At 38.1% G+C, this 24,928-nt stretch overlaps 1 protein-coding gene and 1 non-coding gene across 2 annotated transcripts in view; one reads left to right on the top strand and one right to left on the bottom strand.

The window, feature by feature from the left end:
- The window catches only part of TAFA1 (TAFA chemokine like family member 1), a 513,193-nt gene that overhangs the window by 455,904 nt on the left and 32,361 nt on the right, over positions 1–24,928 (top strand). The gene's annotated exons all lie outside the window — the stretch shown is intronic.
- On the bottom strand, positions 19,884–19,956 carry TRNAY-GUA (transfer RNA tyrosine (anticodon GUA)). Its single transcript has one exon. It is a non-coding gene; the product is annotated as a tRNA-Tyr (tRNA).

Below are 24,928 nucleotides of genomic sequence, written 5' to 3'. Positions count from 1 at the left end.
TTGCTATGTGATATTCCAGAAAATGAACATGCCATGTTTTGTGACTTAGTCTATTTTTGATGGGCACATAAGTAGCTTCCAGTATGGGACTATTACAAACATTACATGTATAGATATACACATATCTTACTGTTTCTAATGAATATAAACCTGAGAGTGAAATTTCTGGTTAAAAGAATATGCATTTTTGTCAGCTTTAAAAGATACTGGCAGACAGTCTTCTGAAGAGTTTCCAATTTAGACTCCTACCAGCAGTGAATGAGAGTTTGAATTGCTCTACATGTTTGACAATACTTGGTGTTTACAAGTTTGGTGGCAGGAGGGGTTAATCATACTGATGATGTATAATAATATGCCATCGTCACTTTAATTTGAGTTTTAGAACTGGAGATTTCAAATGAGGTGCACAGACCATCAGTGATATAAAAGCAGTTCCACTAGGGCTTGGGGATAATTTGTCTATTCATGAGAGATTTGGTTCCTGTGTTTTATTCACTAAGGGAGGAAGTTTTTCAATCATAAAATGGAATTTTAAAACTAGAAGGAGCCTCGGAGATTAGGACTGAAATTGATCCTTAGAGATGTGATAGACACTCTCCCTGTGATTCTTGGATTCTCACCGGTGACAGCAGGAGCATTTGCTGTCTCATTAGGTACTCCCAACTTTGCTGCTTTCTTTGTTTAACAAATCAGAACACGGTGTGCCGAGTTGACAGTAGAGCTGAGGAGAATTCTCAGCCATGCTTATTATTATTATGTGCTCAGGATACCTGTGCATATTTATTTGGTCTGCTCATGCTCCTCAACAACAACAACAACAACAACAACAACAAAAAGTCAGTAGGCCCTTCCTAAATGAGAGGTCTGCAGAACTTCCAGCAAACTGTTTGAGAAAATACATCCAGCAACTTCTAGGACATGAAGGGGAAGTAAGAGAAAAGACAAGTAAAAATTATTTTCAGTAAGGCTTAGAACCTGCAAAACATGGAACACTTTCTCAATGAATATTTATTCACCTCCCATAAGACGCTAAAAGTTGAAATAACCATCCTTCCCTCAAATTCTGGAATCATCTCTGTGCATGGTAGTTGATAAGCTATGAGAAATGATGAATAAATGTAAGTTTGTGTAGATTGAACCTACCAATTTTAAGACATTGTGACAAGTGGTCCTCAATGTCTGTTCCACTTTGAAGCATGCAACAGGTTTGGTTTTTTTTCCATTAATATAAGAACAAGCTGAACTGTAACTTGTAAGTGTACAGATATTGAAAATACTGTTTACATGGGCGGATAAATTGAAAAATGCATACAAGTGTCATGTATGCAAACACCAAGCTCTGTACTTCTATTTTATCAGAGAGATTCCAGAGAGAAAAGTAACTTTATGGAATATTTAGATATATACTAACTCATATGTGGGCTTCCCTAGTGGCTCAGATGGTAAAGCGTCTGCCTGCAACAAGGGAGACCTGGGTTCAATCCGTGGATCAGGAAGATCCCCTGGAGAAGGAAATGGCAACCCACTCTAGTACTCTTGCCTGGAAAATTCCATGGATGGAGGAACCTGGTGGGCTATAGTCCAAGGGGTCACAGAGTCAGACATGACTGAGTGACATCACTTTAACTCATATAGTCATCACATTTATATTATTATGTAGGTATATGTATGTATGTTTATAAATATATGTGTAAGAATATACAGTGCTCTAAGGTATATGCATGTATATGTATGTAAGGTATATGTATGTATTTAAATACATATAAGAATATATAGTACTCTAAGAATATATAATGTATAAAATATATATATATATAAGAATATATAGTGCTCTCCCCTACAAACAGTAGTTCCACATACACATACAAACTTACATGCTATGTGTGTATTTATGTGAATACATGTATTCCTGTACCCTGCATAAATGGTAACTCTATGCACTATTTTTTGTTCAGTCAGTCATGTCCAACTCTTTGTGACCCCATGGACTACAGCATGCCAGGCTTCTCTGTCCTTCACTATCTCCTGGAGTTTGCTCAAACTCATGGCCATTGAGTCAGTGATGCCATCCAACCATATCATCCTCTGTCATCCCCTTCTCCTGCCTTCAATCTTTCCCACCATCAGGATTTTTCCCAGTGAGTCAGCTCTTTGCATCAGATGGCCAAAGTACTAGAGTTTCAGCTTCAGTATCTGTCCTTCCAATGAATATTGAGGATTGATTTCCTTTAGGATGGACTGGTTTGATCTCCTTGAGGTCCAAGGGACTCTAAAGAGTCTTCTCCAGCACCACAGTTCAAAAGCATCAATTCTTCAGCACTCAGCCTTCTTTATGGTCCAAGTCTCATTTCTATATAAGACTGCTAGAAAAGCCATAGCTCTGACTCTACAGACCTTTGTCAGCAAAGTGATGTCTCTGCTTTTTCATAAGCTGTCTAGGTTTGTCAAAGCTATGTTTAGCTTGTTTTTTTCTCACTGGCTAGGTCTTATAACTCTTTGAATGTCCTAAATAAGAGTTCTGCAAGGGTTTCAGGTATCATTATCAGTACATCTCTCTTATTTTTTGAAATGACAGCATACATTCCATTGCAGGCATCTATCATAAATCAGCTGAATGATCTTTTCTTGATGGATCTTTTGGTTCTTTGTTGGGTTTTTTTTTTTCCTATTAAAACAATGCTAGTTGATATCTTTATATAATATGAAACTGTATTTTCAGGGTAGATTCTGGAAAACATGCATGCTTAATCAGTGACCCCTCTGAAAGATAAATTTTTGACTTATTTCCAAGTGTTCTTTATATACTTATCTCTGGAATGTAATGTCATTAATTAAATGACATTAATTCCACTCAAATCATAGGAACACAGAGGAATGAAAGCATTCTTATGACCAAAAGAAGGAGTAATGAATGCTTCATAGGCACGAAAAGAAATCTGCATATGTATACATACATGTATACACACCTCTACTTAGAGAGGAGTCCACAAATTATTTCCCTCATTTTCAGCTGTAAAATTAGCTAATGTAGTTTCAGACAAGCTTTATACTTCCCTAGGCTTGGATTATCTCATTTACAAAATGAGAAACTTGGCCTAAATCAATGTATCTCAAAGAGTTATCCACATACCGGTAATGTCTGCATGACTTGGAAACTTGTTAGATATGTGCATTCTTAGGGTCTGTTCAGGACAACTGAGTCAGAAACTAAGGTGGCAGGGCTCAAAACCTGTGTTTCATCAAAGTCCTGAAGGTCATTCTGAAGGATCCTGAAGTTTGAGAACCACTGGCCTAGATGATCTGGAATAACCCTTCCAGCTCTTAGGTTCTGTAAACTTAAATCTTCAAGACCTTATGTGTCTCTTTCTTTCCTTTTAAATTGTAAACTTTTTGAGAGGAAGAAGTGGGCCTGGAATCTAATTAATTGCCAGTACTTTTTGCTTTGTGTAGCAAGTAATGAGGGTGTAAGTATTACAGAAATCCTTCATAAACTTGGCTATCTTATAAACAATTATGTTTTTTTGAATGTGAATGATTTATTTCCAGTATCTCTTTACTGTATCTGATACATAATCCCAGATCCTGTGATGACTGCCATGAGCTATTCATTCATGTTGTGACCATTATTTGAATTCTGACTTTATCAGGTGCTATCAGAGAAATCTACTGAGGAATTACTATGCCAACAGACATGAGGCGCCTATAAACAGTGGGTGTTGTAATCAACTTTTACAAAGAATATTACTACAGGCAAGTTATGTCTTGCTCAAATAGTTAAAAATAATATGGACTCTGAACCCCAAACTTACTTGGTTGGGACCTAAAAGAGTTTTAGAAGTATCACCTACCTCTTTTGTAATTAAAAACAATACAGTTTTTAGAGGCAGATTTTCATTCAGATCTAAAGTTTACCCTGATTCACTGCATAACTTTGGACAGCTTGCTTAACATTGCTAAAACTCTTTCCCTATCATCTCTAAAATTAGAATATTGCTTACCCCAAGTGGCATTGAGAGACTTTAATTTTTTAATTTATATAAAACAAATACATATGCTTAGCTCTTAGGCAAGTATCAGTGAACAGTAGCTTTTTTTACTGGTTGAAGCTTTTGATCAATAATTTATAACCTTGTTTCTGGATGAGTGATATAGAAAGAAAATTTCTAGACATCAGGTTCCTTCATCTCTTTTCCTATAGTCGTGGTCCAGCCCCTTTCATTCCTCTTCATCTCATTCTGTAATATAGTATGGCCTTCTAGCTACAGTCTTCCCAAATTTACCCTACCTGTTACTACCAAAGTAATCCTCCTAAAATACAATCTTTGTATGGCTATTCCTTACTCAAGAGAAGAATGGTTAAAGCCCATGTTTACATATATTTTCCAGCATGTATTGGGCTCTTCCTCTAAAGTGGTCTCTGTTTGTATACTGAGGATGCAAAGAGCAAAGTCCTATTTCAAAAAGCTCGAAGCCCCCACAGAAAAGAAGTCAGGTAACCATTTACTCCCATGTGGTGTGAGCTGTGCTGATATAGAGGAAAGCCCAGGGTCACAGGAGACCAGATCGTAGGATTCAACTGAAGCAGCAGTGAAAGAATCTGTGAAGACACCCAAAAGAAAGGGATGGTGTGTCCATTAGGACTTCAAGGACAAGGTAGCAAACATCCATGATTTTAGCCACACAGCTCTCATTTCCTGCTTCTCCTAATTTTCCCCAGGAAGATCATACTCTTCCCCTCCTGGTAAATGGTCTGCAGACCTCACTCAGCAGGCTGACAATTGACCTAGCTTTCAGCCAATTAAAATACCACATCCTCTGTCCAGTGTGAGCAAAAGGTTCATGCATGGGCCTACGGTTTAATTAGAACCAATTCACAACAGTCTCTCTGGGACTTCTGGAACCTTATAGCTTTGGGAGCTCTTAGAAGCTGTTTTGCACCACAGGAGGAAAACTGCCTGCGATTAGAGCCAACACAGAGGAAGAAGAGCGTGGTGATGGAGAGAAAGAAAACAGTTCCTGCTGACATAGCTTAAACCTCTGGACCAGGCAGTCCCACACTCGTTTATGGAAGCTCTGAATTCCACTTCTTTCTTAAACAAGCCAGAGTCATTTCTGCTGTCTCTTGCAACTAACATAGGACTTCACCAGATGTAGGGAAGAGAAACGTTTCCAGCTAAGGAAATGAATAGAAAGTTCTGACCCTGGGAGAAGTCAGTGCCTACAGGCCTCTGCGTGTGGTCTGGCTCAGCTGGGGTCTAGGATGGAAGAGATGAAATGGCTTGGGAAGACACCAGTGAGACAGACAAGGCCCAGCTCATAAAGGATCCTGCATAACTTCTACCTATCTATCTATCTATATGTCAACAAAGGTTTTCTGTAAAGGGCCAGATAGTGAATATTTTTTACTTTGGCCAAGAGTCCATATATAGCCTCTTTTACAAATCATGAGCTCCACCTTTGCAGCAGGGAGCTAGTCATTAAAGAATATGTAAACAGGGACTTCCTGGTGGTCCAGTAGTTAAAAATTTCCCTTGCAATGCAGGGGATGCAGGTTAAGTCCTTGGTCAGGGAACTAAGATCCCACATGCGGCAGGGCAGCTATGCCTGAGCACCACAAATGCTTAGCCCGTGCACTCAAGTGAAAGATCCTATGTGCCATACCTAAGACTCAACACAGCCAAAAAACTTAAAAAAAAAAAAAAAAAAAAAAAAGATGTAAACAGATGAGCATGGCTTGAGGAAGGGGCCAATGTAAGGTATGGGGAGGGGAGGGAAAGTTGGCCTATGGGCCTTAGTTTGCCAATACCTGAACTATATAATATTTTATGGGGGACAAAGCACATTTACAAATGTTCTGTGAGTATGTGAAAAACATTTAAGAGGAGAATGTCTTTTATATACTTAAAAGAGGCAAAAAGCCAGTGTGACTAGAGCCTAGAGTTTATAAAGGCGCATAAGAGGAAATCAACGGCCAGATCACTTAGGGCTTTATAGATTGTGATCTAATAAAGCTCAGACTTTGGGCTATGGGAAGCTAAAAGAGGATTTTTAAAGAACATGATCTCTTTGATTATAGTGCTGGCCAATACAAATATATAATTTTAAATTTTCTGCTAGCTGTAGCAAAAAGAAATGTGAAATTAACTTCATTGATATAGCTTCTTTAATCCAAATGCATTAAGAATATTATAATTTCAACATATAATCAGTATAAAATTATTAATGAGATTTTCCCTTTTTTTTTTTTATCTTTTGTGCAACATCTCTGAAATCCAGTGTACTTTTACACTTAAAGCTTATTGCAGTGGGAACTAACCATATTTCTATGGCTTGATAGCCGCTTAGTTAGTGGCTACCAGGTTGGGAGTTTCAGGGAGATCTCTAACTGTCATACAGGGAATAGATTCTTGAGAACCAGAGTGGAAGCTAGGGGAACAAGTTAAGAGTCTGCTGCACTAATCTGGATGAAAGGTGATGGTCCAGGGTAATAGTAGCAGCAAGATTAATTTGAGATATGTTGAGGAGATAAGGTCTGATGAATTAGTTTTGGAAAGTGAGGTGTAGAGAGGAATGAAAGATGACTTCTAGGGGTTGGTATACACAACTCGGTTGTTGGTTCCGTTTTGTGGGTGAGCAAAGCCTAGGAGTGAAAGATGCCAGGCAGAAGCCGAATGAGGAATCTGGTTTTAGATACATTAAGTTTGGGATGCCTATTAGGCAGCCAGGAAAGCAGTTAAACAGAGTGGTTCTGTCCCGAGGATCCATCATTAATCTTATGGGCAGAGGTAGTTTTTCATATTTCAAAATCTTTGAAAAAGCAAGTTTTAATCTACATATACTTGGCCCACATTCTCCCCTTCTCCCTTCTCCTCCTCCTGTTTCTAAAGAGATTGATTTCACTTTGCCTGAGATGCTACAGTATTTTCAATTTAAATAGAAACCTCAAATAAATTGGATTTAAAATCTTCTCGGGGAAAAAGGAAACAATTTGTTTGCTAGAGTTTAATTTCAAGGCAAGAATCATAACCAGGGCTGTTTTAACCCATCTCTTGATTGCCTTCCATGGCAACACGTGCCCTTGCAAAGGTGGAGGGATTATTGAAATTTCAAATTTCAAGTGTGTAGCTAGCTACACAAGCTAGCTACACACTTGAGGAAGCCATGAAAGGGCTCATTGGTTACAGTCTCCAGCCTCTAGGGCTTCTAATCCACCCAGAACAAATAAGTGCCTTTTCTCTTCTTAGCGATTTCCACAGCTACAGGCTACAAAATCTCTCTTGATAGTCGACTCTGCTACTTTATCTCAGGCAAGCCAGCTGGGGGAGAAGGGTAAATGCTGTCAACTCACCAGCTGCTTTAACCAGATGTTTACCTGATTCCAGCCAGTTGTTTCCAAAATATCCACTTGTTTAAATGAAGCCGCACTCTCCCCAGGCACACTACATAGGTAATAGTGGTTAAATAAATCTGAACATTTTTTTTTCTACTTTGCCAAAGGCTTCCTTAGAAAGTTAGGAAAAGTCCATCAATCCTTTTATTCCCTCTGAGACACAGGAGAAGTATGTTCATTCCTAGGGTCGGGAAGATCCCCTGGAGGAAGGCATGGCAACCCACTCCAATATTCTTGCCTGGAGAATCCCAAGGACAGAGGAGCCTGGCAGGCTATACAGTCTATAGATTCGCAAAGAGTTGGGCACGACTAAAGTGACTTAGCATGCACACACTGGCAAAGGCAGGGTTTAGATACTAAAACTGATGTATCTAATGGAAATTTACTGAACTAATGTTGGTACAATATTGAAACCCAATCCTTCCCTACCATATTTATTAGGGAACATCTATGATATTTTCATTCTTCTCTAATACTCCAAAAAAGAAAAAAAAATTGTTTTCATTCTTCTCTGACACTCCAAAGACAAATTAGAATTATTGTAAAAGTCTTTGTGTCTACTGGATAGAGAATTCAATATCAAGACAATTAGATTTGAATGCCCAGTTATTCATTTATTAACTGATTCAGGGCCTCTCATTGGCCACTTGCCTGAGGGCAGTTCATCACTGATGAGCACCTTGAACTAGCTCCGGGAATCTTTGAATACCGAACTGAGCATTTTGCAACTGTAAGAAGCTAGTGCAAGGATTTAAGAGGAGAGCTCAGAATTGCTGACTCCACTCCAGGCACGGCTTCTAAAAGTTTCACGTATACTTCATTTAAATTTGGTAGCAAGGAAAATTTTATTCATTGCTAAACTCTTATTGAAACAGACTTGAGCTGCTTTCTAAACAACTCATTTAGGCTAAAGTGAAAATTGCTAAACGAGAAAAGCAGCCCATATTTATGAGATCGTTTTTACTTTATTTGGTCTACATCAGAGCAGCCAGCTGAAGAACGGGGAAGAACACGTGATTCTGTTTTGGTTTGCTTGCATCATGTTTTTTGGAACTTTGGATTCGAAAGATATCAGGCAAGGTATGAAGTCTCCAGTTCCTTGGCATTCTGGCCATTACCTGCAGTCTGGAACTGAACCACATTCTCAAGTTCAGGCCATCTGCCTGGCCCTTGGGAGCATTTCCATTTGCAGGCCCTGAGTCACACCATGCCTCCACCCCTAAGCACAGCCTGGACTTGGAAATCCCACAGACACGGGTTCAGATCTTCCCCTTGTCATGTACTAGTTCAGTTGTTGCTGCTCTTCAGTTGCTCAGTCATGGCCTTTCAGTTGCTCAGTTGTGTCCAACTCTGCAATCTCATGGACTGCAGCATGCCAGGCTTCCCTGTCCTTTTCTATCTCCCGGAGTTCGCTCAGACTCATGTCCGTTGGGTCAATGGTTGCCATCCAACCATCTCCTCTTCTGTCGCCTCCTTCTCCTCCTGCCTTCAATCTTTCCCAGCATCAGGGTGTTTTTCAGTGGTTTCTACCAACATTATTAATCTTGCTAAGCCTCAGTGGTTTCTGCAGAAACTTAATCTTTCTAAGTCTTAGTTTTCTCATCTATCAAAAGAGGATCTTTACTCACTTTTTCAGAGGGCACTGGCAAGGTCATTGTTCTAAGAGAGTGCATTGTACTTACCCAGGCTTCCATGATTGCTCAGTTGGTAAAGAATCCACCAGCAATGCAAGAGACTGCCTGCCATGCAGAAGACCTGGTTTCAGTCTCTGGTTTGGGAAGATCCCCTGGAGGAGGAAATGGCAACTCACTCCAGTATTGCTGCCTGGAAAGTTCCACGGACAGAGGAGCTCGGTGGGCTACAGTCCATGGGGTTGCAAAGAGTTGGACAAGACTGAGCGACTAACACTATTGTACTTACGCAATCAGTGGCACAAATTATAGCACCATTTAACAATGATGATCTCTCAAATCTGTGGAATGGACTCATGTTTAAGGCTGTCAGCACAGCAATAATCCTTATAAATGGTTAACATTTAATGAATTGCCCAGATATCATGACATCTGGGCATTTGGTAACTGAAGTAAGACAGATAACTGAGTTACCTATTTTTTGTCTGGCTTCTTGGCATTTTATCATCATAGCTCGTGCTTTCCAAGGCTTCTCAGAGGCAGTTTGGCTTCACCCTGTGTCATTGGTACGCTCATTTCTGAAACCACTTAGAGTAAATATGAGTTTATTGTGAAGCTTTATTTCCAGTAAGTTTTGACAATCAGCCAAGGACAAAATGAATTAAAATACCAAAAATTACAACCCTTTGGGATCCAATTAACCCAAGCAAGGTTATTTTTAAACTTATGAAAAGATAGAAATGTTATGATAGGTCAGAGAGTGTTTGAAAACTTCAGAATTTAATTGCAAATAAGAGAGAATGTCAGTTGCCCAGGAATGTGACCTAAATCCAAAATATTCTAATGTCAGTAAAGGTTTTGGGAAATTTGATAGTACTCTCTGCCAAAGTTCACGTGGTTCTAATTACAGTCACAAACCATGGGGAGCTTTTCTTAAAAAGATACTGTGAATTTCCTTCATTATTTATTTGACAAAACCACGTTCTTGGTTTTAATTTTTCACAGCCAGTTAATTATGCTTCATTATATGATTCACAAATTATGGCATATTTGTGAAGGGGGAAGTGTGTGTTTATTTCTATAAACATTGAAACGTCTGTTAATGTCAAACTGTTCTCTCTACCAAAAGGTGATGTGATAAATTATAAATCAGTCTTATTGGAACATGTAGTCTTTCAGATGTTTCTGCTTGTTCTTTTCATTGGTGTGTGTTGGAGAATTTCCACAGAAAGAAGCACCTATGTGATATGATGTCCACAGGCCTACAGGAATTAGCACAGATTTCTTCCTTATAAGCACTGATAATCAGTCACCAGTAAAGATGGATATAGACTAGATAGCTGGATGTATTTTCAGTACAAACCAGTGTTGTGTGTGGAAGACAGTACTTGAGATTCATAAAGACCAAAACTTTGTAGCTCTGAATTCATGGAGCTCTGTCTGTGTAGGCTCTACTTGAGAACCTTCCTTAAATACCCTGAGCCTTATTTTCCTCATCTGTTTAATGGCAATAAAATATCTCTATCACAGGGTTTCGTAAAGATTAGCTGAGATGATGGATGTAATTAGCGTAATACCAGCAGCATGCTAAGTGCTCAGTATTCGGCATTTATTGTTGTCTCACTTTTCTTTCAGATGGTGTTAGGGAGGTTGCTGTCATTGAGTGCCTTTCTGTGCCTCATTTTCCTCATCTCTAAAACAAGACCACATAACTTCTAGGGTCCCTGCGAAGGTTGAATACATGGCTCTGTCACCATTGGCATCATCAACAGAACTAGCTTCTATTATGAATTTAGGGATTTGAGAGACTGAGCAAAATTCTCTACTTTTATAATCCCGTTTAACCCTCACAACTTTCATAGTATTATCCCCATTTGGAAGATAAAAAAACTGAGACTAAGAAAGATAAGAACACTGAGAGTCACTTCACAAGTCACATAGCTAGTCATAGAAAGATTGGGATTTTATATCTGGCATATATTAACTTCACAGGCTTTGCTTTTCATCTTTCTATCATAATACTAGCATTTACAGACTCAGACTGCTTTGTACCTAGGAAGGCAAATGTAATGAATGAAGTAAGTTGGGATGGGGGCGGTTGTGCCAACTGGAGAGGAACCTGCCTCATGTAAAGGGTAGCCAGTCCATTATCATGAGGAAGGAAAGAGAGTCCAATGTTATCATATCTCTGATCTTTCAAGAAAAGCCCAGGGCTCAGATTTTTATATGAAATCATCTGGTTATTAAATGCTTACAGCTAATTCATATTTTAAAATGCTGTGATGGTCAAAGGAAATATATTTGCATGCCAAGTTCCACTTGTAGTATTAACTCTGTATTATTCTCTAGAATAGTGATTCTCAAATGTGATCTCAAATGTGACCCCACCCCTGATGGTGAGGTTCCCTAGAGCCTTTTGAGGCAGCTGCATGTTCAAAATTCTTTCACAATAGCAGTAATTTTTTTTTTCCATTTCATTGACACTTGCACTAACGATACAAAAGAAACCATGGGTAAAATTGCTGTTGCCTTAGCAGAAATTAAGGCAGTTTCTCCAAAACATACCAGTAACCATTGTTTTATTCACCAACACATGCTCACAATAAAATGTTTTAAAATGCCAGTTTTACTTAAGAATGCCATTAAAGCAGTAAAAGCTACTCATTTATTTAATCTAAACCTTTGAACACTTAAATAGTCCATGGGATAAACTGATGTTTACATAAAAGTATTTTTTCTAGAAGAAGGACTAAGTAACTGATCAGAGAGCAAACTAAACTAGCCACCTTTTATATGGAATATCATTTTTATCAAAACGTTGGCAAACTATGATTATTCAGACTTGTTCTTTGGCATGCATTTTCTTTATTAAAAAAAAAAAGCAAGCCTGTCACTTCCAAGGGAAACAACTGACAATATTTGTTGCCAATGATAAAGCTCAAGCTTTCAAGTGAAAAATTAAAATTTTGGAGGACTTAAGCTTGACAGATTCCCCGTTCTTACAGACTTATCTGACATAATTGGTAGTTATATTAACAAATGTGATTTTTAAAATATAATAACATATGTCAATATTTGAAAAATCTGCTTAATTCAGTAAACCAATACATTCCAGTGAATATTCTACAGAATCTTGCATCGAGGTAAGAGCATTCAAAGTGAAAGATGAATGAACTGTCATGTTAATAAGTGTGGAAAGTTCATTGATGAAATTTCAGAGCTGTATTGAAAATAAACTTTAAGGAATGACTACTTTTTGAATTTTGAGTATGAAAGAATATCCACAACTATCTTCAAAGACTCTTATGATAATATAATATTCTTAAATAATATCAGGACCCCCTCCCCCTTTTCCTGCTCCACAACAGACTGAGTATTGAAGCAAATATGAAGCTTCATATTTCTTTTATTAAGCCAGGTGTTAGAAAGATTTACCCACTGTAAAATAAGCCACTCTTCTTGCTAATTATTTCATGTTGAAAATGTAATTTCTTTTCATTACAATAAGTATTAACATGAAGTTTATTATTATTATGTTTCAAAGATTAAACCAATAAATACATGTTTTAATTCCTAATTCAGTATTCATAAATAGTAGCAAATAAAGTTATTTGGGATCCCCAACCTTTTTTAAGAGTATAAAGCAATCCTGAGACCAAATCATATGCTCATCACTCCTCTAGAACAGTGCTACTCAAAGTGTTGTTTATGGATGAACAGTGTCAGCACCACCTGGGAAATTGTTAAAAATGTAATTTCATAGACTCTGCCATAGACCTACTAAATCAGAATCTCTGAGTGTGTATCCCAGAAATCTGCATTTTAACAAGTCTTTTAGGTGATTCTGAAGCTCACTAAAGATATGTTGTTCTACATCAAATTGTATTGATCACGTACCTCATCAGTTAAAAAAAAGTTTGAGTACATACCCTCAATTTATGTATACTTACATATTTATCTACAGATTAGCACTTCTGCACTATTTCATGAATACCAGATAGAAATGGAAACATGCACAAAACTAGAAATTAGAGAATGAGATGTCTTCTCCTCTGTATATTGTACCTCTGTGTGGAGACTGGTCCATGTGGGTCCCCATTGCTTCATAAAGTAGATTTGTAAACAAAACTCCCTTTCCTCCTGCGATTGGGTCTTGATCAATTAAGAAGCAGTGCCTTTTTTGGACCCTATTCTGTTTTAACCAGTGCACTTTTTTGCATCAGGCCTTTTCCAAAACACTCAAAGAAGGCTTCTGTGTTACTGAGATTCTCTTTTATAGAAGTTGAGGCACAAAGGGAAACCAGACTACAAAGAGAATTTCTGAGCAAACTGCTTTTCTGAGAGTCTGCATTCGCTCTTTTTTTCCTGAGTTCATCTGATCTCTCCGTGAATGAAAGAAGAAACCAATGAATGAATCAGAAAGGAGTGTTGTCTCAAGTTCTGTTGTTTCACTGTGGTCTTTCATTCTTCATTTTATTCATGGACGGCTTTTTAGTCCTGAAGTTTCAAGATACATGACTTTGGACTCTAAATGATTATTTGTTTGTGATGTGTCCATATTTATTTTGTAGAGAAAGCAGGAGAAAATCAAAAAGAAACAACATTTTGTTGTTATTTTTTTTCTTGATGTTGGAAGGAAAGCCTTTTTTAAAAAAAGAGAAACTATTGTGGGAAGACATTTTCACCTTCAAGTTCCTGCAAACTTAGCAGTAAAAGAGGAAGCATATAGTTAAACCATGTATATATATTTCCCACATTAGCCTGATCGCAAGGATGAGCTGGAGCAGGTTTTCAACATGGATTTCTCAGCTCTACTCCATCTACTGAGTATAATCTCCAGGGAAAAGAACTGGGAATTTGTTTATTTATTTGTTTATTTTGGGGGAATTTATTTTTGACAAACATTTTAGATGACTTTTTATGATCAAGCAAAGTTAGATACTGCGTGATTCAGTTCAGTTCAGTCGCTCAGTAGTGTCTGACTCTTTGCGACCCCATGAACCACAGCACGCCAGGCCTCCCTGTCCATCACCAACTGCCAGAGTCTACCCAAACCCATGTCCATTGAGTCAGTGATGCCATCCAACCATCTCATCCTCTGTCATCCCCTTCTCCTCCTGCCCTCAATCTTTCCCAGCTTCAGGGTCTTTTCAAATGAGTCAGCTCTTCACATCAGGTGGCCAAAGTATTGGAGTTTCAGCTTCAGTATCAGTCCTTCTAATCAACACTCAGGACTGATCTGCTTTAGGATGGACTGGTTGGATCTCCTTGCAGTCCAAGGGGCTCTGAGGAGTCTTCTCCAACACCACAGTTCAAAAGCATCAATTCTTCGGCGTTCAGCTTTCTTTATATTCCAACTCTCACATCCATACATGACTGCTGGAAAAACCATAGACTTGACAAGATGGACCTTTGTTGACAAAGTCATGTCTCTGTTTTTTAATATGCTGTCTAGGTTGGTCATAACTTTCCTTCCAAGGAGTAAGCATCTTTTAATTTCATGGTTGCAATCACCATCTGCAGTGATTTTAGAGCCTAAAAAAATAAAGTCAGCCACTATTTCCACTGTTTCCCCATCTATTTGCCATGATTAGAAAGAATGAAAGCAGATTTAAGGATAATGAACCATATTTAGTTATATATTGTAAATGGGCTTCCCAGGTGGCACTAGCGGTAAAGAACCTGCCTGCCAGTGCAACAAATGTAAGAGATGTGGGTTCAATCCCTAGGCCAGGAAGAGCTCCTGGAGGACGGCATAACAACCCACTCCAATATTCTTGCCTGGAGAATCCCATGGACAGAGGAGCCTGGCAGGCTGTTATAGTCCATGGTGTTGCAAAGAGTCAGACACGACTGACGATACCTGGTATTTTCATTCAATGAGCAACATCCCCTGGGGACTTCGTGTAGAGGGATGAGATGGTGCCAGGAATCTATGTTGACTCTTTCCTAAAACACGCAATGGTATTAGTGTGGTAGAATAGTTTAGAGATCCCCATTTGGGATCTAGTAAACCAGATTCCACATATGATCTTATTTGCCCTGCATTCATTTGTGAGCTTAGCCTCTTTAAGTCCATTTCCTGAAAATTAGAGCCAATAGTATCAACTACAGGGTTGACGGTAGTGATTAAATATAACACCTCGCCTGGTAAAAATTTTAGGCTTTCACTAACTACCTTTGTGATCAAGATCTAAACCTTGATAAGTCTCAGTTCCCTTCTCCGTATGATAGAAATGGTAAAAAGAACTAGCTGGGTCCTTGTCTAATAGTTGAGGATCAGTATCCATTCTCTTCCTGCTTTGTAGAAGAACCCAGATTCAAATTGAGTATTAAATTGCACAGCTAAAAATACACCCCAGACTCCCATCACAGACAAGTGTGGCCTTTGCAGTATAAGTTCTAGATCTTAGATAGTGCTTCTAGAGAACTTTCCTCCCTTCTACCGTTTGCTGCCACAAAACAGATGTGAAGACTCTAGTGGTCATCTAGGATCATGCAATAATTTTGAAAATGGAAGTCACACATGATGGATGAATTCCTAATTCCAAGCCCAGGGCTGTTTGCCTTTTAAGTTACCTTCCTTAGAAGAAATCAAATTTGTTTTTAAACCCCTGTTATTTTTGCACTAATGCAACTTAATGCAATTAAGGAACTTAATGCTATTTCTAATTGGTGCACTATCTCATAGGGGTTTTGGAAGGATAAAATTAGATAAACCACGTGAAACAGCTAAATAGGGCCTAGCACATGGAACATGCTATTAAAAATGATAACATTTATTTAAACAAGGCCTAGATTTCATAAGACTTGGCAAAGGTCATGCTGATTTTCCTCTAGACTGTGGACAATGTGATTTTCCATGGGGCTAAGTCACAGCCACAGTGGAAAACAAAGAAACACACCAGAAGCTCTCTTAACTGACCTCTAACCCAAATACCAGATGAATGGAAACTGTCCCTCCCCTCTGTAAAAATATCCCAGTGGAGACCAGCAATGCAGTGAGTCTTCTATTAGATCACTTTCTAGCTCCCCTGCGTATTTGCTGTTCTCACCTGTTGAATTGTATACTTACCAAGAGTCAGTGTTTTCAAAACCTTTCATGCCTGTTATATTTGCTATTGAAATATGTGATTAAAAAAAAAAAAGAAATATGTGATTCAATTTTATATAAAATACATAATTTAATATTTGCAAAAATTCCATCAAAGAGAAACATTACCCTTTTGTACACAGGAAAAATCATTTAGAAATTTGGAAGTATTCTGTGTTCTCCCTTAAATTCTCATTTTACTTGAAAGAAAACAAAAATGGCATCAAGCCTGATGCTTAGTAAATGTAGTTTATGCAAGAATGACTACTTGGAACCTCAAAATCTGGACTCTTATTTTGAGAAAAGTTCCCAGCTTTACATTTTTAAGTTGGCAAATAATTGTACAATTAGTAATTTTAAGTTGCACCGAAATGTATATGAGGTGTATGTAGCAACTTGTCATTTATTGCTTTCACAGAATTTTCAGCTCACCAGCTGCCATTCTGAATCATTTTGGCTTGGGGGGCACACTTTCAGTTCCATCCAGAGTCCACACCGCTGCAGGCAGTGCCGGAGGACAGATATCTAAAGCAACTCAGGGTTGATTGTGAGGGTTCAGAGAGACACATGCTCCCTTGGCTCCCATGTGGACCAAAAAAAAAAGGAAACTGAGAAAGGAATTTACATCAAAGCGAGTTAGGAAACGCCAAACTTTCTTCACAGGCTTAAAGGGAAAAGTGGTCTCCATGGACAGTGATTTAAGAGGCATCCTTTGAAGGGCTCCTGTTTATTCTGCAGGATTTTCCCACTTGCTTCTTGAAATAGAATGATAGTGAAACTTCTTTCCCTCAAGCAAGAGAGAAAAAAAAAGACAGACAGACCTTCTCAAATCAAATACCACTGTGTCTATGGTTTGTGTGAAGAATGCTTGAAGTTGTTATCCTTTGGGACCTGGAAGGAGGGTAGCAAGGCTTACCTTCTTATCCACCATGATCAGCATTAAAGAGTATCAGTGCCGGTGTAAACAAATTATGAAACAACATAGTATCTTAAGGAAGATAGTTTTCAAGACAGTCTTCATCAATTTCTTCCCCCTGTGTGTACCTGTGCTGCTCTGCATGTCCAGACGTTAAGTGTAACTCCTTTCCCTTCATCCTGGGATTTCCTTGGTGTTTGCTGGGCCAATAGAATGTGAGAATAGTCATGTTCTAAACTTATAACTCTAGCTCCTAAGAAGCCTTGCAGTTTCCCCTGATATTGTGGAATTACCCCTGTTGGAATGATCCCTATCAAAACCCAGCTTCAGTGCTGTGGGAAGTCCAAGCCACATGGAGAGGTCACGTGTAGGCCCTCCAGTCCGCAGTATCAAAAGCATTCCCAGCCAACAGCAGCATCAGCTGCCAGCTGTCCAACTAAGCCATCTTTGATGCCGAGACAAGTGAACACGTTAAATGACTAAAGATCCCAACTGACTACAGCCTCGGGAGAGACACTAAGCAAGAGCCACACAGCAGAGCCGATTAACCCCCAAAATGGAAATAGCATATTGCTGTTTTCAGCTACTAAATGAATGTCAAGACTGGGTTGATATGAATCCTGACTATACCTGTATTATCTATATAAATATAGACCGTTACTTAACCCTTCTCTATCTAGTTTCTTCATCTTTATGATGTGGGTAATAATATTACCTGTCTTATTAAGTGACCCTTAGAATCATATATGATTGTCCTTCATATAAAGAATATAGCATGTAGTAAAATACCATCACCAACACTATTATCATCATCATCTTTACTGTTAGCAACACTGCCACTACCATTGATATTGTTGTTTCTTACCAGTTTTTAGGAGGAAAATGAGAGACCTCTGATTTGGTCTTAAGGAAAAGCCAACGAAAATCAAAAACAAAAATGACCAGTTTGTTCACAGTTCTTGGAAAAATGTCTTTTACATAGTAAATCCTTGGAATATATTAGCAATTATTATAATATTACTGTTTTTTTTAATTGTCAGTGTTCCTGGGTAAACTATTCCAGTGCTCTACCAACTAGTCACACTTTTAAGACATATTTAAACCTTTTATTGTCTCCAAGGTAATGGTTCCTAGAAGTGACACAATTTAATTATTTAATATATGTCTATTAATTCACTCAACAAGTATGAAGTATCAGCACTATGACAGATCTTTGCTACTGAAGATACGGCAAGAAAGGAAGACAGATATTCAATGCATAATTATAAGAGTATAAGGGGAGTTTGAAAAGCAAAGAAGCAAGACTTTGATGGTGTGTTTTAGAGGACTCTAGTATGATCTGGGACTGGAATATATCAAGAAAATCCTTTCTGGCCAAGCTGAGACCAAAAGGAAAGATCAGTAGACCTGTGACAGCAGGTCACAATGACACAGTTGGATGGTTGGGAGCACAGAGTGTTGGTGTGCCCAACTAAAGAAGCAGCCAGAGTAAATATCTTTAGCTAGGAAAGAGCGTTTTTCCTCCAGGAAATGAAAGTAGATAGAGTGTGACTGGATACAGGGAAAAAACCTTGAGAGGAGTCTGGAAAAGTCAGCAGGATTTTCTACACTCAGATGAAGAATGTAGACTTTTTGACTTTTTCCTAAATATATATAGAATACAGTGAAGGTTTTGGAGTAGGAAAGTGACAGAGAATGGTGGATTTGTTTGTTTAAATGGCTCCGACTGTTTTTTATAGAAAGGGCTGGAAAGATACACATGTAGCCCAGGAAGAAGAGTATAATAGCTTACACTGGGAAGTGGTGGTGTGGATGGAGAAAAATACTCAGGAATCACCTGCCATTGGATAATTATCCCCAGTTGATAGCCAACTAATGGAATTTTCACCAAGGATTCACTTGGATTTGATGTTACTCCAGGGAGCATCACCTATCAGAGACATTGATTACCTATTTCTTGCTTGGTAGTAAGTGGACTTTTCACTAAGAGTGGCTTGAAGTTCAGTCCCTGGTATTATAAAAAGGTTGAGAGATTTTTACGTCAGAATTTGAATCCTGACTCAGCAATTTTTGACTGTTGTATGACCTTGGAAAAAATCACTTCTCTGTGCCTCTGCTTCCTCTTCTGTGAAATGGACATAAGAACTAAGTGTCTGCCTCATGGGGTTCCAGTGAGAATTTAGAAGTATGGAAAGTATTTGTAATCACACCTGGAATGAAGAGAATCTTCAATAATAAGTATTATTTTGTAATCATTCATTCCACACATATCTATCAAAGCAGGCACTGGGATGTCCCCATGTTCAAAGATATTCATACTCAAGAAGTATTGGGTTAGAAATCACCGGGAGAAATGAGTGCTGGGAGCTGAATACAGTGCTGGAGCTGTGCAAAATATGAATATCAAATCAGAAAGGCACACTTGGCCAAGTGGGTATGAGAGGTTGTATCTCCTTAAAGCAGAGTCTGTTATTAATAAAAAATAACAACAACAACAAAAAGGCCAAAGGTATTTGTGACTGAAAACATGGTAATTGCAGAGCCTAAAATGTCACTGGAAGTGCAAGATGGCATGAAGACACAAATTTTTCTTTCAAAAGCCAATTTAAGTAAAGGATTTTTTGAAAGTCTATTCTGGATCATAAAAATCCCCCCCCCCAAAGTTTTTTGGTGGTTTTTTTTTTGTTGTTGTTGTTGTTTTTGAAAGAAGACTATTTTAGTGGTGGTGGTTTAGTTGCTAAGTCATGTCCAACTCTTGCAACCCCATGGACTATAGCCTGCCAGGCTCCTCCGTCCATGGGATTCTCCAGGCAAGAATACTGGAGTGGGTTGCCATTCCCTTCTCCAGGGTATCTTCCCGACCCAGGAATCGAACCTGGGTCTCCTGCATTACAGGCAGATTCTTTACCAACTGAGCTACCAGGAACTTCCCTGGTGGCTCAGATGGTAAAGCATCTGCCTGTAATGCGGGAGACCCGGGTTCGATCCCTAGGTCAGGAAGATACCCTGGAGAAGGGAATGGCAACCCACTCCAGTATTCTTGCCTGGAAAATCCCTTGGACAGAGGGGCTTGATAGCTACAGTCCATGGGGTCACAAAGAATCAGACACGACTTCACTTATTTTAGTAGCCCCCATGTAGAAGGAAGTATTTGAAGTAGAGTGTGTTTCTAGTGGGTCATCTGCTAGGGTGATTAACTTTGAATTGGTCTTGTGAAAGAAGAATGGAACTGAAGGAATCAACCTGCCTGACTTCAGACTACACTACAAAGCTACAGTCATCAAGACAGTATGGTATTATCACAAAGACAGATAGATCAATGGAACAGAATAGAAGGCCCAACAGTAAATCCATGCACCTATGGACAGCTTATCTTTGGCAAAGGAGGTAAAAATATACAATGGAGAAAAGACAATCTCTTTAACAAGTGGTGCTAGGAAAATTGGTCAACCACCTGTAAAAGAATGAAACTAGAACACTTTCTAACACCATACACAAAAATAAACTCAAAATGGATTAAAGATCTAAATATAAGACCAGAAACTATAAAACTCCTAGAGAACATATGCAGAACACTCTGACAAAAATCACAGCAAGATCCTCTATGATCCACCTCCCAGAGTAATGGAAATAAAAGCAAAAATAAACAAATGGAACCTAATTAACTGTAAAAGCTTTTGCACAATGAAGGAAACTATAAGCAAGGTGAAAAGACAGCCTTCAGAGTGGAGAAAATAATAGCAAATTAAGCAAGTGAAAGAATTAATCTCAAAAATATACAAACAACTCATGCAGCTCAATACCTGAAAAATAAATGACCCAATCAAAAAATGGGCCAAAGAACTAAACAGACATTTCTCCAAAGAAGACATATAGATGGCTGACAAACACATGAAAAGATGCTCAATATCACTCATTATCAGAGAAATGCAAATCAAAAGCACAATGAAGTACCATCTCATGCAGGTGAGAATGGCTGCCATCAAAAAGTCTACAAACAATAAATGCTGGAGAGGGTGTGGAAAAAAGGGAACCATCTTACACTGTCGGTGGGAATGCAAACTAGTACAGCCACTATGGAGAACAGTGTGGAGATGCCTTAAAAAACTGGAAATAGAACTGCCATATGACCCAGCAATCCCACTGCTGGGAATACACAATGAGGAAACCAGAATTGAAAGAGACACATGTACCCCAATGTTCATCTCAGCACTGTTTACAGTAGCCAGGACATGGAAGCAACCTAGATGTCCATCGGCAGACAAATGGAGAAGAGAGCTGTGATACATATATACAATGGAATATTACTCAGCTATTAAAAAGAATGCATTTGAATCAGTTCTAATGTGGTGGATGAAACTGGAGCCTATTATATAGAGTGAAGTAAGTCAGAAAGAAAAACACCAATACAGTATATTAATGCACATATATGGAATTTAGAAAGATGGTAACGATGACCCTATATGTGAGACAGCAAAAGAGACACAGATATAAAGAACAGACTTTTGGACTCTGTGGGAGAAGGCTTGGGTGGGATGATTTGAGACAACAGCATTGAAACATGTATATTAGCATATGTAAAATAGATGACCAGTTCAAGTTTGATGCATGGAACAGGGCACTCAAAGCCAGTGCACTGGGACAACCCTGAGGGATGGGATGGGGAAGGAGGTGGAAGGGGGTTCAGGATGGGGGACACATGTACACCCATGGCTGATTCATGTCAATGTATGGCAAAAACCACCACAATATTGTAAAGTAATTAGCCTCCAATTGTAGTAAATAAATTAATTTTTTTAAATGGCCTTCAGGGACTTTCATGAGTACAGGAGATGTTCTTTAACACTTCCTTGGTACTGGAACCTTGAAAGCCTATCTCCAGCAAAGACATGCATTGACTGGAGCCTAGAAGTTATTAAATTTTCTCTTTTGCAACATTTTCCCCCCTTTATCCTGGTAGAAGTCAAGATGGTCAACTTCATGTGATTAAAATGGAATTGTAGAAATCATTAAAGAGATACCTTTTCTCCCAACTCTCACTAAGCAGCCTGAATATAAAATATCTTTTGAGATCCATGCAGAATTTTCATGTATACTAAGGAACTTATTTTGTCAGGGCCAAACTGAGAGGAATAATGATTATCTGGAGCAGTACTTTCTATGGAAACCTTTTATATGTTAATTTTTAAGTGTATTGTTTATTGAAGCAATAATGACTATTCATGTCATTTTTAATATGTTTTGGCAATGATATGACTTAAGAACTAAGGTCTTACTTGGTAAAACTTCATTATTTTTACAGCTGTGGAAATAAATATATGAGTAAGGGAAGTGATTCCCCCAATGTCTCACAGTTAGTTAATGGAAGTGAAAGGTAAGCAAGTTTATATTTGTCAGAGTCTCTTGGTTACAAGTGACCAAAAACTCCATGAAAAATGGCTTTTTTTTTTTAAGGAGGAGGAGGGATTTATTCAGAGAAGGCAATGGCACCCCACTCCAGTATTCTTGCCTGGAGAATCCCATGGACGGAGGAGCCTGGTGGGCTGCTGTCTATGGGGTCGTACAGAGTCAGTCACGACTGAAGCGACTTAGCAGCAGCAGCAGGGATTTATTGGCTTACATACAAGTAAATTTCAGTGGTGAAACTTATCAGTTGGGGAAACAGGCAAAACACGAATAAGTAGTACCAAGCTGCAGACTTGATCAAGGCCTCAAGTAACGTCATCACATTTGATTTCTATCCACCTCTTGGTTGTGCTCTCCAATATCTAGCCTTCCTTCCTTCCTGACTCTTTGAGGTGGCCCAATAGCTGCAGGCTCACAGTTTCTAGGTTTAAGTGCCAAGGGGGAAAATGGATCTCTTCCTACAAGTCTTGGATTACCTCGAATCAGGCTGATGAGTTTAGCTTGTTGTGTTCTAAGCCAGTGCTTCTCAAACTTTCCATCGTGAGGACCTTTTTATCATTTTTTTTAAACATCCAGTATGTAATTTTGTAATTTTGTAAATAATTTTGTAAAATACAATTAAATATGAATTAGCATAAAAATGAAAGGAAAAGAATTATACTTACAAAATACATAAAATTACTCTATCAAAGTGATACAAAATTTTCTAAACACTTATTCACAATTTTGGTACTTGTAGACCCATAGCCAGGGGTTGGCAAACTGCAATCCACAGACTGACTCTTGTCGCTCATGAGTTGCTAATACAGTTTCATTACAAGACAGCCATGACCATTTCTTTGCATGTTGTCTAGGTTGCTTTCATGATACAAGGACAGAAACTGTGCAGCCTGAAAGATCAAAATATTTACCATCTGGCCCTTCATAGGGAAAAAAATTGCCAATTCCTACTTCAAGCAATCCCTGTAACCAGAAGACTGTGAATTTATGATTATCCAAGAAGTCACAGGCCCACATCTAAGCAAATAGATGGGAAGTAGCTATGGGATGATTCTCCAAAAGGAACTTGTAACCCGGCTACCAAAAGAATGGGAAACTTATTCTTTTTATTGTAAGAAACTCATTCTTAGAATATGGCATAAGGTAAACTCTTCTTATTCAAGAGAATGGGAAGTTGAATTCCTTCAAACATCTAGTATAGAATATGGATTTTGATTTTCCCTCTTAATATCCTATTTTCTTGATACTGTTTAAAAATGAATACTGAAACCTCAAAATGTGCCTTATATGAATCCAGGCTTGAAAAATTGTCATCTCAAATCCTTTTGAGGATTGAAGAATAATAAAATATGCAAAGGAATGAATAAATAATTTTTAAATGTTATTATAATAAAGAAATTAATAAGCCCAACCATGATAAGATATAAAATAATTATAAAATACTTAAGGTTTCCCTAACTCTTATTTCTAGAAATGAAAATAGAAACTATTTGGAGAGTTTATTTATTTAGAAAATATTTAATAAATATGTACCATGAATATCTAAACACTGAGCTAGATATTGATTCTTTCAAGAGACTTGAAAGAAGGGATGAGCAAACTGTAGTCAGTGGGTAATCAAATAAAATCACTGCAGGTTGTAATTAGACTATCATTTAACTCTAGCAAAAGGGAGAAAAAAATAGAGATTAATAATGGAGGATGTCCTTTAGCAAAAGGCCTCTACGACAAAGTGGCATTGAGGCTAAGTTCCACAAGAACAGTGGGTGGTTAGCCAATAGAAATGTAGACTATAAATATCCCCAGCAGAAGAAAAAGCAGGTGCCAAGTTCCCAAGGCAGGAAAATCTTGATCTGTTCTAGGAAATAAAGCCAACGTGGTTGGAGAGAATAAGCAAGAAGAAAAATAGTCCAAAAACATTTGGAAAATTAGAAGTAAAATCATTCAGGTGAGGCCTTAGGACATGCGAATTCTTTCCTGAGTCCATAAACTGGAAAAACATCAAAGGGTTTTAAGCAAATGGACAATATGGTTTGATTTGCTTTTAAAAATACTGCTTTTACTGCTGTGTAGTGAATGAATAATAATAATGATATTAATGATTGACTCATTAAGGGCAACACCTTTTAATTTGGAAGCATTAAGTTACTTAAACCTCACAACTAACCTATTATTAACTCCACTTTACAGATAAGTATTATGATTACACTTTTTATTGTCTGCTAGGAAAAGTAAATATAGATCTTCCATGCTTTAGAACACACAGAAACAAAGACTGTCATCAAACACAAGATAGTTTTTAATGGGACCTTATGTCAAATATCTTGATTTGTGATTATTAGTCTTAATTATTTCACACAGTTGGTGGATTACTAAACATTGAGTAATTGAATAGAAACAGAATGTATTTATTCCTGGGAACACAGATGAATATAGACAGACTAATAGTCATAGGCAAGTAGATACAATCCCAAACACTACCAATATAGCAG

The sequence above is a fragment of the Muntiacus reevesi genome, chromosome 4 (assembly GCF_963930625.1).
Source record: "Muntiacus reevesi chromosome 4, mMunRee1.1, whole genome shotgun sequence".
Classification (NCBI taxonomy): domain Eukaryota; kingdom Metazoa; phylum Chordata; class Mammalia; order Artiodactyla; family Cervidae; genus Muntiacus; species Muntiacus reevesi.
Note: the sequence above shows the minus strand (reverse complement) of the source record. Positions and strands in the feature narration are given on the sequence as shown.